Source organism: Ailuropoda melanoleuca, chromosome X, assembly GCF_002007445.2.
Source record: "Ailuropoda melanoleuca isolate Jingjing chromosome X, ASM200744v2, whole genome shotgun sequence".
NCBI classification, from domain to species: Eukaryota; Metazoa; Chordata; class Mammalia; order Carnivora; family Ursidae; genus Ailuropoda; species Ailuropoda melanoleuca.
Genome location: NC_048238.1, coordinates 76,151,469 through 76,165,137, shown reverse-complemented (window position 1 = coordinate 76,165,137; position 13,669 = coordinate 76,151,469).

Genomic DNA, 13,669 nt, shown 5'->3' with positions numbered 1-13,669 from the left:
TGCTTTTTTTTATTGAAGGATAGTTGACATGAAATTTTATATTAGTTTTATGTATACAACAGAATGATTTGATAATTCTATACATTATAAAATGCTTTCCAGGATAAGTATAGTTACCACCTGCCACCGTACAAAGTTGTTACAGTATTATTGGCTTGTACTTTCCTTTCTGACTTTTCATGAGGGTCTATGCTTTTTTAAAAGATTTTGTCTATTTGTCAGACAGAAAGAGCATGCACACGCACAAACAGGGAGAGCGGCAGGCAGAGGGAGAAGCAGGCTCCCTGTGAGCAAGGAGCCCAGTGCTGGACTGAATCCCAGGACCCTGGGATCATGACCTGAGCCGAAGGCCAATGTTTAACTGACTGAGCCACCCAGGCACCCCCATGAGGGTCTACGCTTTAAACAAGTTCCCAAATTGACCCAGGTGCATGGTAGTTTGAGAACTGCTGGGCTAGAAGGTTCTGAAGAGATCAGCCAAGATCTAAGAAATTCACTCTAACCAGTTCCTCAATTCTTATGTTCTGTCACCCCACCTAATGTGAATACACCCCGAGTTCCATTATTATGTCCTCTGTCTGACCTTCTCTCTCTCTCCTCTCCTCCTCAGAGACCTCCCTGATCACCTCTGCCTACTACATTATATGAGGAGCCAGACCTAAGTACCACTTCCGGTCTGTACATAGAATGGAATATTATTCTGCCTTAAAAAGGAAGGAAATCTTGGGGCACCTGGGGGGCACCGTCAGTTAAGCATCCAACTCTTGATTTCAGCTCAGGTTGTGATCTCAGGGTCATGAAATTAAGTACCACATGGATCTCTGCACTCAGCATGGAGTCTGCTTAAGACTCTCTCTCCCTTGGCCTCTGCCTCTCCCCCGCTAAAATAAATAATCTTTTCTTAAAAAAAGGAAAGAAATCTTGTCACAACTACAACATGGGTGAAACTCAAGGATATTATGCAAAGTCATATAAGCCAGTTACCAAAGAACAAATGTATGATTCCACTCATATGCAGTATCTAAAGCAGTCAAAATCATAGAACCAGAAAACAGAAAGGTGGTTGCCAAGAGAGGATGGAACTAATGTTTCATTGGTAAGGAGTTCTCAGTTTTGCAAGGTGAAAAAGTCCTCGAGATCTATTACACAACAGTGTGAATGTACTTAACACTACTGAACTGTACACATAAAAATGGTTAAGATGCTAAATTTAATACTATGCAGTTTTTCCGCAATAAGTAAAAAAGAAAAGCACAGTTCTAAACACCAGGTCAGAACTATTGAATCAAAATTTCAAGGGCTGGAGCTGTGAAAATGCATTTTTAACAAATTCCCCCTTGCGATTTTTAAATTTTGAGAAACACCAACAAAAAAGTATAGTAAATCCTTCCTCTCTTCACTACAATGAATTTGACATCATGATTTTAGCTTCCCCTTTTCTTTTTTTTTTTTTTTAAGATTTTATTTATTTATTTGACAGCAAGAGAGCACAAGCAGGGGGAGTGGCAGGCAGAAGGAGAGGGAGAAGCAGGCTCTCTACTGCGCAGGGAGCCCAACATGGGCCTTGAGCCCAGGACCCCGGGATCATGACCTGAGCTGAAAGCAGATGCTTAACCGACTGAGCCACCCAGGTGCCCCTCAGCTTCCCCTTTCCCCCAAGAATATTTATGTGCACTTTCACTTGCTGCCAGCCAGTGTGCTTAGAGAATGTAAATCCATTTTATTATTAGCCAAAGCAGAAAAGAATCCAAAAGGTAAATGTGCTGCAAAAGAAGGTCATCCAGTCTGTTTCCAAGCCAAACAGAGTTGACTTTGGATCCAGCACAGTTTTGGATTACCCATGACTTTGATCTTCTCCATTAGAGTGAGTAATTGAAAGCTGGCTATGTGTATGCTTACAGAAATTATTATTTTAAATTGTTCACATTCGATAAGTCTCAGCCTCTGGTGCTGCGTGTAAGAAATGGTGGTAAGCATATTAATGAGCACTTTCATGAGAATGAGATTTTATTACTTCTAAACAACCGTGAAGGCTCCTGTTTTCATTGTCACTAATTAGGAGCTGCTGAGAGGGGGCTTGCATGATTCAAGGTCAGTGTTAGGTGAGGGATAAGAACATTAGCTCACATTTAGTGGACGCTTACCATGTTTTGGGCACTAGGCTCAATTCTGTCCTCAGAGGATCTCATTGAACCCTTAACCTTGGCTTACAAATTGATGTGATTATTAACCTCTTTGCAGAAATGGAGGCTCAGAGAGCCTCAGCAATTTGCTGAAGACCACTTTCTGGCTTTCTGGCCCATCCTCTTAACCATGACACTATGGCCTTCTTGCTCATAGTCTGCCTCTTTCCACAATTCTTACTCGCTGGTAGTTTTTGTCCCAGACCAATAGTGCTATCACATGAAGGGCATTAGATAAGGAGATTTTGCTAGCTGCTTGGAAGTTGACTTTTCACCTTTTCTCCAGTACCTGGGCTTTGTTCTTAACACAAGTACACCCTGATACCTAAGCCTTTATTTTCTTACCTGCCCTGCCCTGTGCCTCAATTCCTAAGGCTAGAAACCTGTCTTTCTCTTACCAATCCTTCCATGACTCTCCAATTTCCCTCCTTCTTGGATGTGCTTGGTCACCTGCTTGGACATTTCTAGATTCCTTGCTGTTGCTCTACTCAGGATATGCATGCTTTATTACTTCAACTGCACCTCTCTGGTACTGACTTCATAGATTCATAGAAAATTAAACTAAGTTTTAAAATTAAACTACCGTTGGAATCACAGCCCACAAAAGTAAGCTAAGACCTCTGTGCTAAACCAAACAGGGTAACTGCTTAACAGAGTAAAAGATTTACAGAAGACTCAGAGTCTCCCAACATAGGAGACAAAATGTTCAGGATGTAATTGAAAAATCACCTATCATACCAAGAACCAAGAAAACCATAACTTGAATTAGAAAAGACAATTAACTGACAACAACACTGAGATTAATCAGATGTTGAAATTATGTGACATGGAGTTTAGCACAGCCACATACAAATGCTTCAGCAATGCAAATTCTCCTCAAACAAACAAACAAAAAAGGAGAAAATCATGGCAAAGAAACAGAAGTCACAAAAAGAGTCCAATGGAAATCATAGGAGTTAAAAATATATAGCCAAAATGAAAAACTCACTGGATAGATTCAATAGTAGAGTAGAGATGACAGAGGATGTAATCAATGAACCTGAAGACAAATCAATAGATTTTCCCATTCTGAATAACAGAGAGAACACAGACTGAAAAAAAAAATAAGCAGATCCTCAGAGTCCCAGAAAGAGAAGAGAAGAGATTGGGGCTGAAAGAAAATATGATGACTGAAAACTCCCCAAATTTGGCAAAAAAGGCAAACCTACAGATTCAAGGCGCTGAGAAAACCCTAAATGGGATACATCCAAAGAAATCGATGCCAAGAAACAGCATCATTAAACTTTTGAAACTGAAGGCAGAGAAGAGATCTTGAAAGCAGCCAGGAAAAACAATGCATCGCCTACAGGAGAGCACCGGTTCAAATTACAGTAGATCCCAACTGAAACCATGAGGATGGGAATGAAGGGACACATTTTTCAAGTGCTGAGAGAAAAATGTCAACTGTGAATTCTATATGGGCAAAAATATTCTTCAAGAATGAAGGAGACATGAAAGCAATTTCAGATGAAAGATAGGCAAAATAATTTTTCACTAGCAGACCTACTCTTAAATAATAGCTAAAAAAAGTTCTTTAAACAGAAAAAGATTATAAAAAAAGGAATCTTGGAGCATCAGGAAGAAGAAACAGCAGCTAGAGCAGACATAAGGGCACATATGACTGATTATCACTTTCCTCGTGAGTTTTAGAAATCATATTTGGTGGTTGAAACAAAAATAATACCATCTGATACTGAAGAGAATGATAATTAAAAGAAAGGAAGGTGGAGAGGGGCGCCTGGGAGGCTCAGTCCGTTAAGTGTCTGACTCTTGATTTCGGCTCAGGTCATGATCTCAGTGTTGTGAGATTGAGACCCCCCCCCCCCGAAATCTGCGCTAGGCACGGAGCCTGCTTAAGATTCTCTCTCTCCCTCTCCCATTGTCCCTCCCCCATTCTCTAAAACAGACAAAGAAAGAAAGAAAGAAAGAAAGAAAGAAAGAAAGAAAGAAAAGAACGTGAAGGAACCTAGTCATGTGAGGCAGAGAATGCTCATCAAAATCTACTTGCCCCTTCCTCTATAATAATAGAATTGTGCCTGCAATATGGCTGTCCAGCTAAGAACTCCCTTTCCTAGCCCTAAATCCTTTTGCGGTTAGAGCAGTGGTGTGACTAAGTTTTCACCAGTGGCATGTGAGTGGAAGTGATGTGTGCTGCTTTCAGGCCTGAGCTAAGCAGAGGCAAGATTATCCAAGGTCTAGTAATTCATGGGAAGAGTGTGGATTTTATAATATTGCTGGTGGGAGTACGCTGGAAAACAATTTGGCAATTTCTTTAAAAACTAAATGTGTTCTTATAATAAGACCTAGCAATCGTACCTCTTAATCATTTATCCCATGGAAATGAAAATTTATATTTACACAGGACCTGACGTGACTGTTTAGAAATAACACAAATGCTTTTTGATGGTTGAATGGATACACTGAGGCACATCCATACCACGGAATACAACTCAGCAATAAAAAGGAACAGATTATGGATACATGTGACAGCCTGGATGAGTCTCCAGAAAATCATGCTGAATGGAAAGAGCCCATCCCCAAAAATGACATGCTGTCTGATGCCATGTAAACGTTTTTGAAATGACAAAATTACAGAAACAGAGATTAGTGGTTGCCCAGAGTTAAGGAAGTGAAGAAAGGGAAGTGAGTATGGTCATAAAATGGCAACACAAGGGATCCTTGTAATAATGGCACTGTTCAGCATCTTGATTGACTGTGGTGGCAGATACATGCGTGAACTTACACAGGTAACTAAACACACACATGCACACACACACACAAATACAAGTAAAACTGGAGAAATCTGAATACTATTAGTGGATTGTATCAATGTCAATAAGCTCACCATGATATTATAGTTTGCAAAATTTTACCATTGGGGAAACTGGGCAAAGTATACAGGGATCTCTATTATTTTTAAAACTGCATGTGATTCTGCCATTATCTCAATAAAAAGTACAACTTTTTAAAAAAAGGCTTGCTTGCATTTCCAGGGGCGCCTGGGTGGCTCGGTCAGTTGAGCATCCGACTGGGTTTTGGCTCAGGTCATTATTCCATGGGCCGTGAGATGGAGCCCCGTGTTGGGCTCCATGCTTAGTGGGGAGTCTGCTTCTCTCCTTTTCCCTCTCGCTCCATCCCTCTACATGCTCTCTCTCTCTCAAATAACTAAATCTTTTTAAAAACATTTTAAAAAATTTAAAAGGCCAGTATTTCTGAAGCTTAGTGGATAAAAACTTAGTGGAAGCCATTGGAGGGGAGTCGTATGAACTGATTTATATTTGAATAAATCATTGTGGTTGCTGTGTGGAGAGGAAAGAGTAGACACAGAGACCAGGTAGGAGATCACTGTGGTAGACCAGTATTTCTTCCTTTCTATCTACTGTTGTAACAAGAGACTCTGGTAGCTTGGATTGGAAATGAGTGAAGATGGAAAGAAGTGGACGGATTCAGGATATGTTTTGGAGGTAGAGGTGACAGAGAAGTTCATAGCTGAATGGATGGTTATGAAGTTCTCAGTCCAGAGGATTTTCCAGAATGGGTTCAATTCTACTGTCTGTTATTTTAGCTTTTCGATTACAATGTCTTCTCAGTAGCTTGGTCGTCCTGCTATGTACGGGACAGAACAATAAAACTGCTTGAAGAAGGTGATCCAACTCTCCTAGCATGGGCTGAGTTTTAGGGTCTGCCTTGGCTTCCCTAGGATAGATGATCTAAAGACAAGAGGTGCTGGGCTCCTGATAGCTGTGTTCCAAGGCCTCCAAGGGGTAGCTGGTTATTAATGGCTCTCATTTCCACACTGGGAAGTTGGCTTTGACTAGCACCAACTTTCTGGAGATAGATATAAAGGTGGCAGTCATGACGCCTGTATCCTCCCTGGGCAGGATGGCATATATCAGGCTTTGGTTTTGAGAGTGTAGGTTCTAGCTGGGTTGAGATTCACCAAGACTGGAGTATAGGTGAGGAGTCTTTTTGGAGGCTGGAATGTGATAACTGGTCACTAGGCAAATAGCTTCCCTCTTTTTAGATGAGTTATTAGTGTTATCTGGGTGAAAAAGACAGTATGAATCAGCGGGACAGTTTCTGGAAAACCTAAGAATCGCCAGACAACTTTAATCATCCTGAAAGCCTCCAAGTCTAGGACCTTGTTTGGCACCATGCTTGTTTTTTAAGAAATTTCACTTGCACACTTAGGCATTTTTTCCCAAATGGCCCAGAAGTGGTTCTATCAGACTTAGTCTAACTTGATTTGAGGCCAGATTAGGAGATATATACCAAAAAGTCTGCATGGATGACTACTACTTTGTTCAGTAATTCATACAAAGGACAAAGGTCCTTTCACTGATGACTATGTTAATTAGGATAAGTCTTGGCTCCTTTAGCAAAAGGATCCAACAATAGTTCAGTGGCCTCAAGAAATTGATCTCTCTTTCGAATAACAATGAGGGTGAGTTCAAGTTTGCAGGGACACTCTGTTCCATGTGGTCACTCAGGGACCTAGGTTCAATCTAATTTCATTTCTCCATCACCCCCTTGAACCTTGGCCCTAGTAGGAGAGTGGCAGCCAGGTCAGGTGTCCCTGTGTGGATTAGCTCATGGGAGGGGAACGATCACAGAGAAGCACTTGGCAAGATTTTATAGGCCAGGCCTGGAAGCAGTATACATCACTTCCGCTCATATGCCATTGGCGACAACGCAGTCCCACCATTGCTGTAATTGCAAAGGGGTTTCGGGCTAGGAAGGGAATTCCTAGCCATGGAGCCATGTCCCAGCTACAATTCTATCATCACAGAGGACGAGAATAGATTTTGATGGGCAGCCTCTGCCACATACGGTTATGTGTATATACCCTTGCCAAGGTGCCATTTCTGTATTCTCAGCTTTTCCCAACCTAGGGTGCAGGAATCAGTAATTCACGTGTCTCTAGGAGCCAGGCAGGCAAAATAGTGAAACAGCCTTAATTGACTGGAGAGCTTGTGACCTATATCAAAGAAGTTGCCCCCCTTAGCTCTAGCCAATTGTTGCCAGTTGGGCTTGTAGGCTCAGGGATGCTGGCACCCTAATAAGGCATCCACTGGTGTCCCCTCATGCACAAGTGGGCTTCGGTCAGATGTATAGGAGAGGTGCTGAACTAAAGCTTGGAGCAGGAGATTTCCCTAGGCTCCTGAGTATACCCAGGGTGTAGGACAAGACTTAGACATTTTCTTTCCTCGTAGCACATTCCACACACACCCTGAGATATTCTTTTTTTAAAAAGATTTTATTTATTTATTTGTCAGAGAGAGAGAGAGAGTGTGTGCGTGCACAAGCACGGGCAGTGGCAGGCAGAGGGAGAAGCAGGCTCCCCACTGAGCAAGGAGCCAATGTGAGACTTCGATCCCGGGACCTGGGATCATGACCTGAGCCAAAGGCAGATGCTTCACCGACTGAGCCACCCAGGTGTCCCATCCCTGAGCTATTATCATAAGGCACCTGAATTTGCAGAATTAAAGATGGTGCTCCCACCGGCTGAGTGCATTCTGACTGTGTGGCCTACTGTATTGGGCTAGTAGTAGCCTATACGGTATCTTTAGAAGTTAGAAATCTCTTTTGTTGTTGTTCGTAAACAATTTATTACAAGAACTTCCATCCAGTTATCAATAAGATACTTTGCAGCGCTATGACTAAGAGAGAATGTTTATATACAATCACTTGCGCCTTTATTTTATAATGAAAATAACCTAGTCTGAACATCTTTGGAAAAGGAAATCCCATATTATTTTAGTAAAGTTATTCAGTATTGAATTATCACTGCAATCTGCACATTACTCCCTATCTGACCTTTATTCAGCTATTTAAGGTGTTTTAACTTGTGCTACCCTCAAGCGACGTGGAGATTTCTAAATGAGGATTTTGGGCAGACAGTTCGAAAAAGAGGTCAGCCTCCTGGTGGTTGCAGCCCTGTGTGGGGCACAAGCCTTGATGAGGAGAGGACAGGCAAAATTTCAGTCTCACACCCCCTCAGCCTGGCCCCTTAATGCCGGCACAAACCCTTGCCGCCCTGCTGCCTGACCTAGTGGAAGCCTAACTGTCCTGCCTCCTGTCGTTGCCGCTCTGCAGACACCAGGGGGCGGCCAACTACTTAAATTCTGCCTTCCCCTGGGCCTCCAAGGGAGCGTCTGCCGCGGTGGCCAGGAGAGGGGGCGGAGGCGAGGGGTAGGAAAAATCTGTTAGCTCCCAGAGGCTCCCGGGCTCAGCAGATCTGGGAAATTTCATTGCACGTCGATCCCTTTGGGAGTTTGAATGATTGGGTGGCCAGTGCGTGCCACACCACCTGTGGCACCTTCTGCTTCAGGGAGCAAAAGGACCCAGTTTCCTGCAGACTTGATTATACCTTAGCAGATGGAGCCGTGGAATCTTTCTGCAAGCAGTTTAGAAACCTGAAAAACTCTAACGTATTCCACCTCATGCCAGCGTCACTCCAGCCTATTCTAGCTTGCAGAACAGATCCCACCGTATTGCCTTACTGCCAGGCCAGGAGTTAAGGAGTATGATTTATGCACGCTTCCCTTGGGACCCTTCAAACCCTGGTGTTTCCGCTCATGATTGTATCTGAGCGATCCAGTAAGTTCCCTTGTTAATCTCTTAGGTGACAGCACCAGTGGCGATGAGGGGCCAGGTCAAGATGATTGCGAGGATAATGCCACGGCCTCCTGGCCTGGCGCGGAAGCACAAGGTGGAGCACAAGCGTTGCTTCTGAGTGGGCAGGAGCCCGTCTCTGGCTTCCCCAGCCGGAGGGAACAGGCCAGCTCAGTCCAAGGGGATGAGTGTGGGGGGCTGGGGGTGGGGAGCTAACAGAATTCTCGAGGACTTGCTGAGTTCCAGATGGAGGGACACGGCTAAGAGACAGGGCAGGAGTGTCAAGAACCTACATGCTGAAATTATTTGGGGCTCAGAGAAGCAAGGCACGAGGAAAGGAGCCGGCGGGAGTGGTACTTAAGAAGATGAATCAAGAGCACGGGCATCCAATGCCCCCAGCTAGATTGTTACACACCTGTGCTTCTCTGGGACAGACCGACCTTAGTTAAGAGGTCCAGGTCGGGGGGACGCCTGGGTGGCACAGCGGTTAAGCGTCTGCCTTCAGCTCAGGGCGTGATCCCGGGGTTGTGGGATCGAGCCCCACATCAGGCTCTTCCGCTATGAGCCTGCTTCTTCCTCTCCCACTCCCCCTGCTTGTGTTCCCTCTCTCGCTGGCTGTCTCTATCTCTGTCGAATAAATAAATAAAATCTTAAAAAAAAAAAAAAGAGGGCCCGGTCAGGGACCCTAAGAGTGAGAGGTGTTCTATACTTCTCCTCTAGGCTGCGCCCCACACTGTCTGCCCTGTACAGAGTGGGTAGTGGACTTACCCCATTTCATGCCCTAGCAAGCTGTTCTGCACGTCCTCGTCTCACGCTTAAAGCACTTTAGGGGACAGCCTGGCCCCCCGAGCTGGTTTTATGAGTGTTATGATCTGCAACCGTGAACACAGGAGAGGACTTCTCAGCGGCCGGTGATGAGGCTCGGCTTTCCGACAGAGGGCGGCATCTGCCGGGTTCTAGTGCTGTGGCCCAAATGAGTCTGGTGACAGCTTTAGGGACAGTGAAGGGGTTGGGGTCGTGGCCTGGCAAATGGGAAGGAGGGTGGATTTGCTCAGGTGTCGTCTCTTACGGTGTCAGGGCACGCCCGGGGACTCAGTTATTAATGAGGATTTCTTTTCTCCACTGAGTACGGTGAAAAACCATAGGGAGACCAACAAAGTTCCTGAGGACTTTGGCTTTCTTTCCAAAGAACTTGGTGTAAAAGAGTGATCACTTGTGTGGGAAGAGTAGCTACTGTTGCGTCCGGTCTTTTCTGTGGTATGTGAAAACACTGGCTTTATCTAGCTGTGAACCCCTGAAAGATGGTTTATCTCAGCATGAGTTCATCTTCCTTCTCCTTTCCAAGTAAGCCCTCCCCAGATGTCCCTATCAGTAGCTGTCTCACTTCCTTTTAGAGGTTCCCTTTCAGTGGTTGCCACATTTCACTCTGGTGAAAGAGGTAATTAAGAATGGGTAAACTGGGGCTCCTGGGCGGCTCAGTCGCTTGAACATCCGACTTTTGGTTTCAGCTCAGGTGATGATCTCAGGGCTGTGGGATCGAGCCGTGCATTGGGCTCCAAGCTCAGCAGGGAGTCTGCTTGGGGATTCTCTCTCTCCTCTCCCTCTGCCCCTCCCCACACCTTTCTCGCAATTAAAAAAAAAAGAATGGGTAAACTGGTTCAAACCTTAATTGCCCTCCTTTTTGGGGGCTCAAAGATCCTGTCCCCCTCCTCCCCAAGGTTGGTCAGCAACAGAACCAGGATCTGTGTGTCTGTAACTTATGGGACCCCTTGGAGAGGAGCTCACATGGAACTTGGTTCCCCTTTCCATCAAAGAAAACCCTAACGAGTCTTAGTCACTCAGTGATAACATGATGAGTAAGAAGCAGATGTGGTGTGTGAACAGAGGTCTTTTGACTGCAAATCTAGTCCTTGTTCTAGGACACTGAGGACCTTATGAACAGAGGGCAATTAATGTTCACCGAGAGACAGTATATATAGCACGGTGGTTGAGAGCTCAGCTTCTGACAGCTGGGGGGTTTTTGGTATGTGTGGTAAAATACACATAACATAAAATTTACCCTTTTAGCCATTTGTAAGTGTGTAATTCGATGACATTAAGCATATTCACAATGTTGCCCAAGCATCACTACTATCCATTTCCAGAACTTTTTCACCATGCCAATCAGAATCTCTGTCCCAACAACTGGTTTTGAATTCAGGTTCTGCCGCTTAGTAGCTGTGTAAACTTGAGAGGTGCCTTAAAGGGGTCTCACTTTTCTCATTTATAAGACGAGAGTAAAAATAGCACCTGCTTTACAGGACTGTGTGTGTGTGTATACACACATACGTTGTGATATTAATTTATCTTAATTATTAATACCAACTGCTTGGTTAATTGATTAATGTTTATTTCATATTTATTGAGTTCTCATCCTTTGTCAAGCCCTGTGCTTTCGTTACTAAGTGACGGGGCTAAGATTTCAAACTCAGGTTGATTTGACCTCCGGTCTTTCATCTGCACTGTTTGTACTATGAGGATTAAATGAGATAAGGACTGTTCTGTGCCTGTGCTATAGCATCCCCTTAACCAAAGCTAGCTATTTTATTGCTATCATTACTTTTATCAGATTGGGTTTGAAACTCATGCTTCCTTAGCTTAACTGGTGACAGTCCACTGCTCTCTCCAACACACGGAATGTTCCAAACTTAGCAATGAATTTTCCTCTACGCTAAAGTAGAAGAAAGAGGCAAGGCGCCTCTGTTGATCTGTGTGCGACTAACCACGCATGCCTGCCACCTAGGAATTACAGCCTCCATGCATGGCTGGAAAACGTGCACCTCCTTCTCCATTTCTCCCCCATCTCAGGCCTAGGGCTTGGGGCCTGACAGGGCTAGCAGTGACAAAAACCAAATTCCAAAAGGTGAAGAAGAATGAAGGGAAAATTCCTTTCAACCAGTGCCTTCCACAACTACTGTCAACTGCTCACCTCTCCCCGCTGCCACCAGCACCATTCCAACCCCTCCCAGCAGGAGGCAGTGGTGTCATGGGGAGAGTTCCGGCTGTTTCCCAGTGTCAGCCTCTTAGGCTGGCCAGAGGTGAGGGAGAGGGGAAGGAGGAAGGGAAGGCAGAATGGGAGAAAACGGGGGTAGCTGCAAGCTCTGCTCATTTCTCAGACCTCACCTAGAGCTTCTCCTCCAAATCCCCAAGCCTCTTCTCCATCCCAGAGTCCTTTCCCCAGCCAACTCCCAGCCTTCGACCTTCTGGGCACCCCACCTTCACCCGCTCACGCTGCCTTGCCTAAACTAGAGGAGTCATCGTCCAGCTCCAAAAAGGGGGTGGGAGAAGAGGTTGTCCCTGTTCTTGCTGTCAATGGTAGCCTGGGATCTTCAAGTCACACATCCGGATTCTCCCCTAATACTCTGGCTTCACGGGAGGGATTATTTCCTTTTTCTATGCCACATCTCATGTTTTCCTATTTCCGTTTCTTTGCTTCTGTTCTTCCAGCTCCTTGAAACATCCTACCGCTTTTACTGCCATAATTTATCACCAATTCCACTGCTTTATTAAAGGCTTCCTTGTTTCTCCTCCCCAGATGGAGTATCTTCTTCTTTTTGATCTTCACCACTCTCCACATGTGCCCCATGTGTCTCTTCAAACAGTCTGCCTTGTCTAGGCGCTTAGGTTAGTGTCTTATCTCCCCTTACAAGACACATGACTTTTTTAGAGACAGACACTCTGCCTGAATCACATTGGTAGCCCTGCCGTGCCTTGCACATAGGGGACGCTTGGCCAACACTTGATCCTAACCGAAAGCCTTCTCCATAGAAACCTGGGTAGGTTTGGATTACTTTATGGATTTGGTGGGGTGGGGGGATGATCCTGGGGGCCCAACCACCATATGAAACGGCGCTTCTGTTTATGGGAAAATGCCGGCAGGCTATAAACAATGGATTTCACCATGCACGCTGTGTTTACAAATGGGGGATGGCCTAGATTGGTAGGAAAATAATGCAACTGGTCAGCTGTAATTTGAGGCTCCTGCCTGCAGAGGGCAGCGTCAGCAGCATCCAAGCTGAAAGGACCATGAACCCAAGTTCCTTTTCCTGTCTGTGGAGGAGGCAGAGGTTTCTCTGGCAAAAGGCACCAGAACCCCGCCCCCCCCATCAGTGGTGTGGAAATTCAGGGCCGAGCTGGGAGGTTGCTGCGGGAGGGAAAGAGCAAGACTGCCCCCGTATACATTGAACTTCCTTCCCACGGATCCAAATCACTACAATTCTCTCCATTTGGATATTAGAGTACACATTAAAATGCCATTAAATGAGAAACGCCATAACTTGTAGAATTATAGTTTTTTGTTCATTTTGCCCTACGATCCTATTTTTGATTGGGTTTTTATTGGCTTTTACAACTGGAAGGGAATTGAAAGGATTAGTGGTCTAACCACCTGAGGTGCTCGGGGAGTTGTGTTAATTTTTTTTAAGAAGCATTGTTGGGGGGCCTGGGTGGCTCAGTCGGTGAAGTGTCTGCCTTGGGCTCAGGTCATGATCCTTGGGTTCTGGGATCGAGCCTGGCGTAGGGCTCCTTGTTCACTGGGGAGCCTGCTTCTCCCTCTCCCTCTGCCTCTGCTGCTCCTCTGCTTGTGCTCTATCTCTCTCTCTATCTCAAGTAAAATCTTTTTAAAAAATGAAGCATCGTTGACCTATAACCTGATGGTGTTTTAAAAGAAAAGCTTTAAATTAAATATTTCAGCACATTTAAATATATAAAAATATGTAAGTATATATAATATATATATAAATATATAAAAAGTACAGATAATAGAACCAACACTCACATACCCATCACCCTAC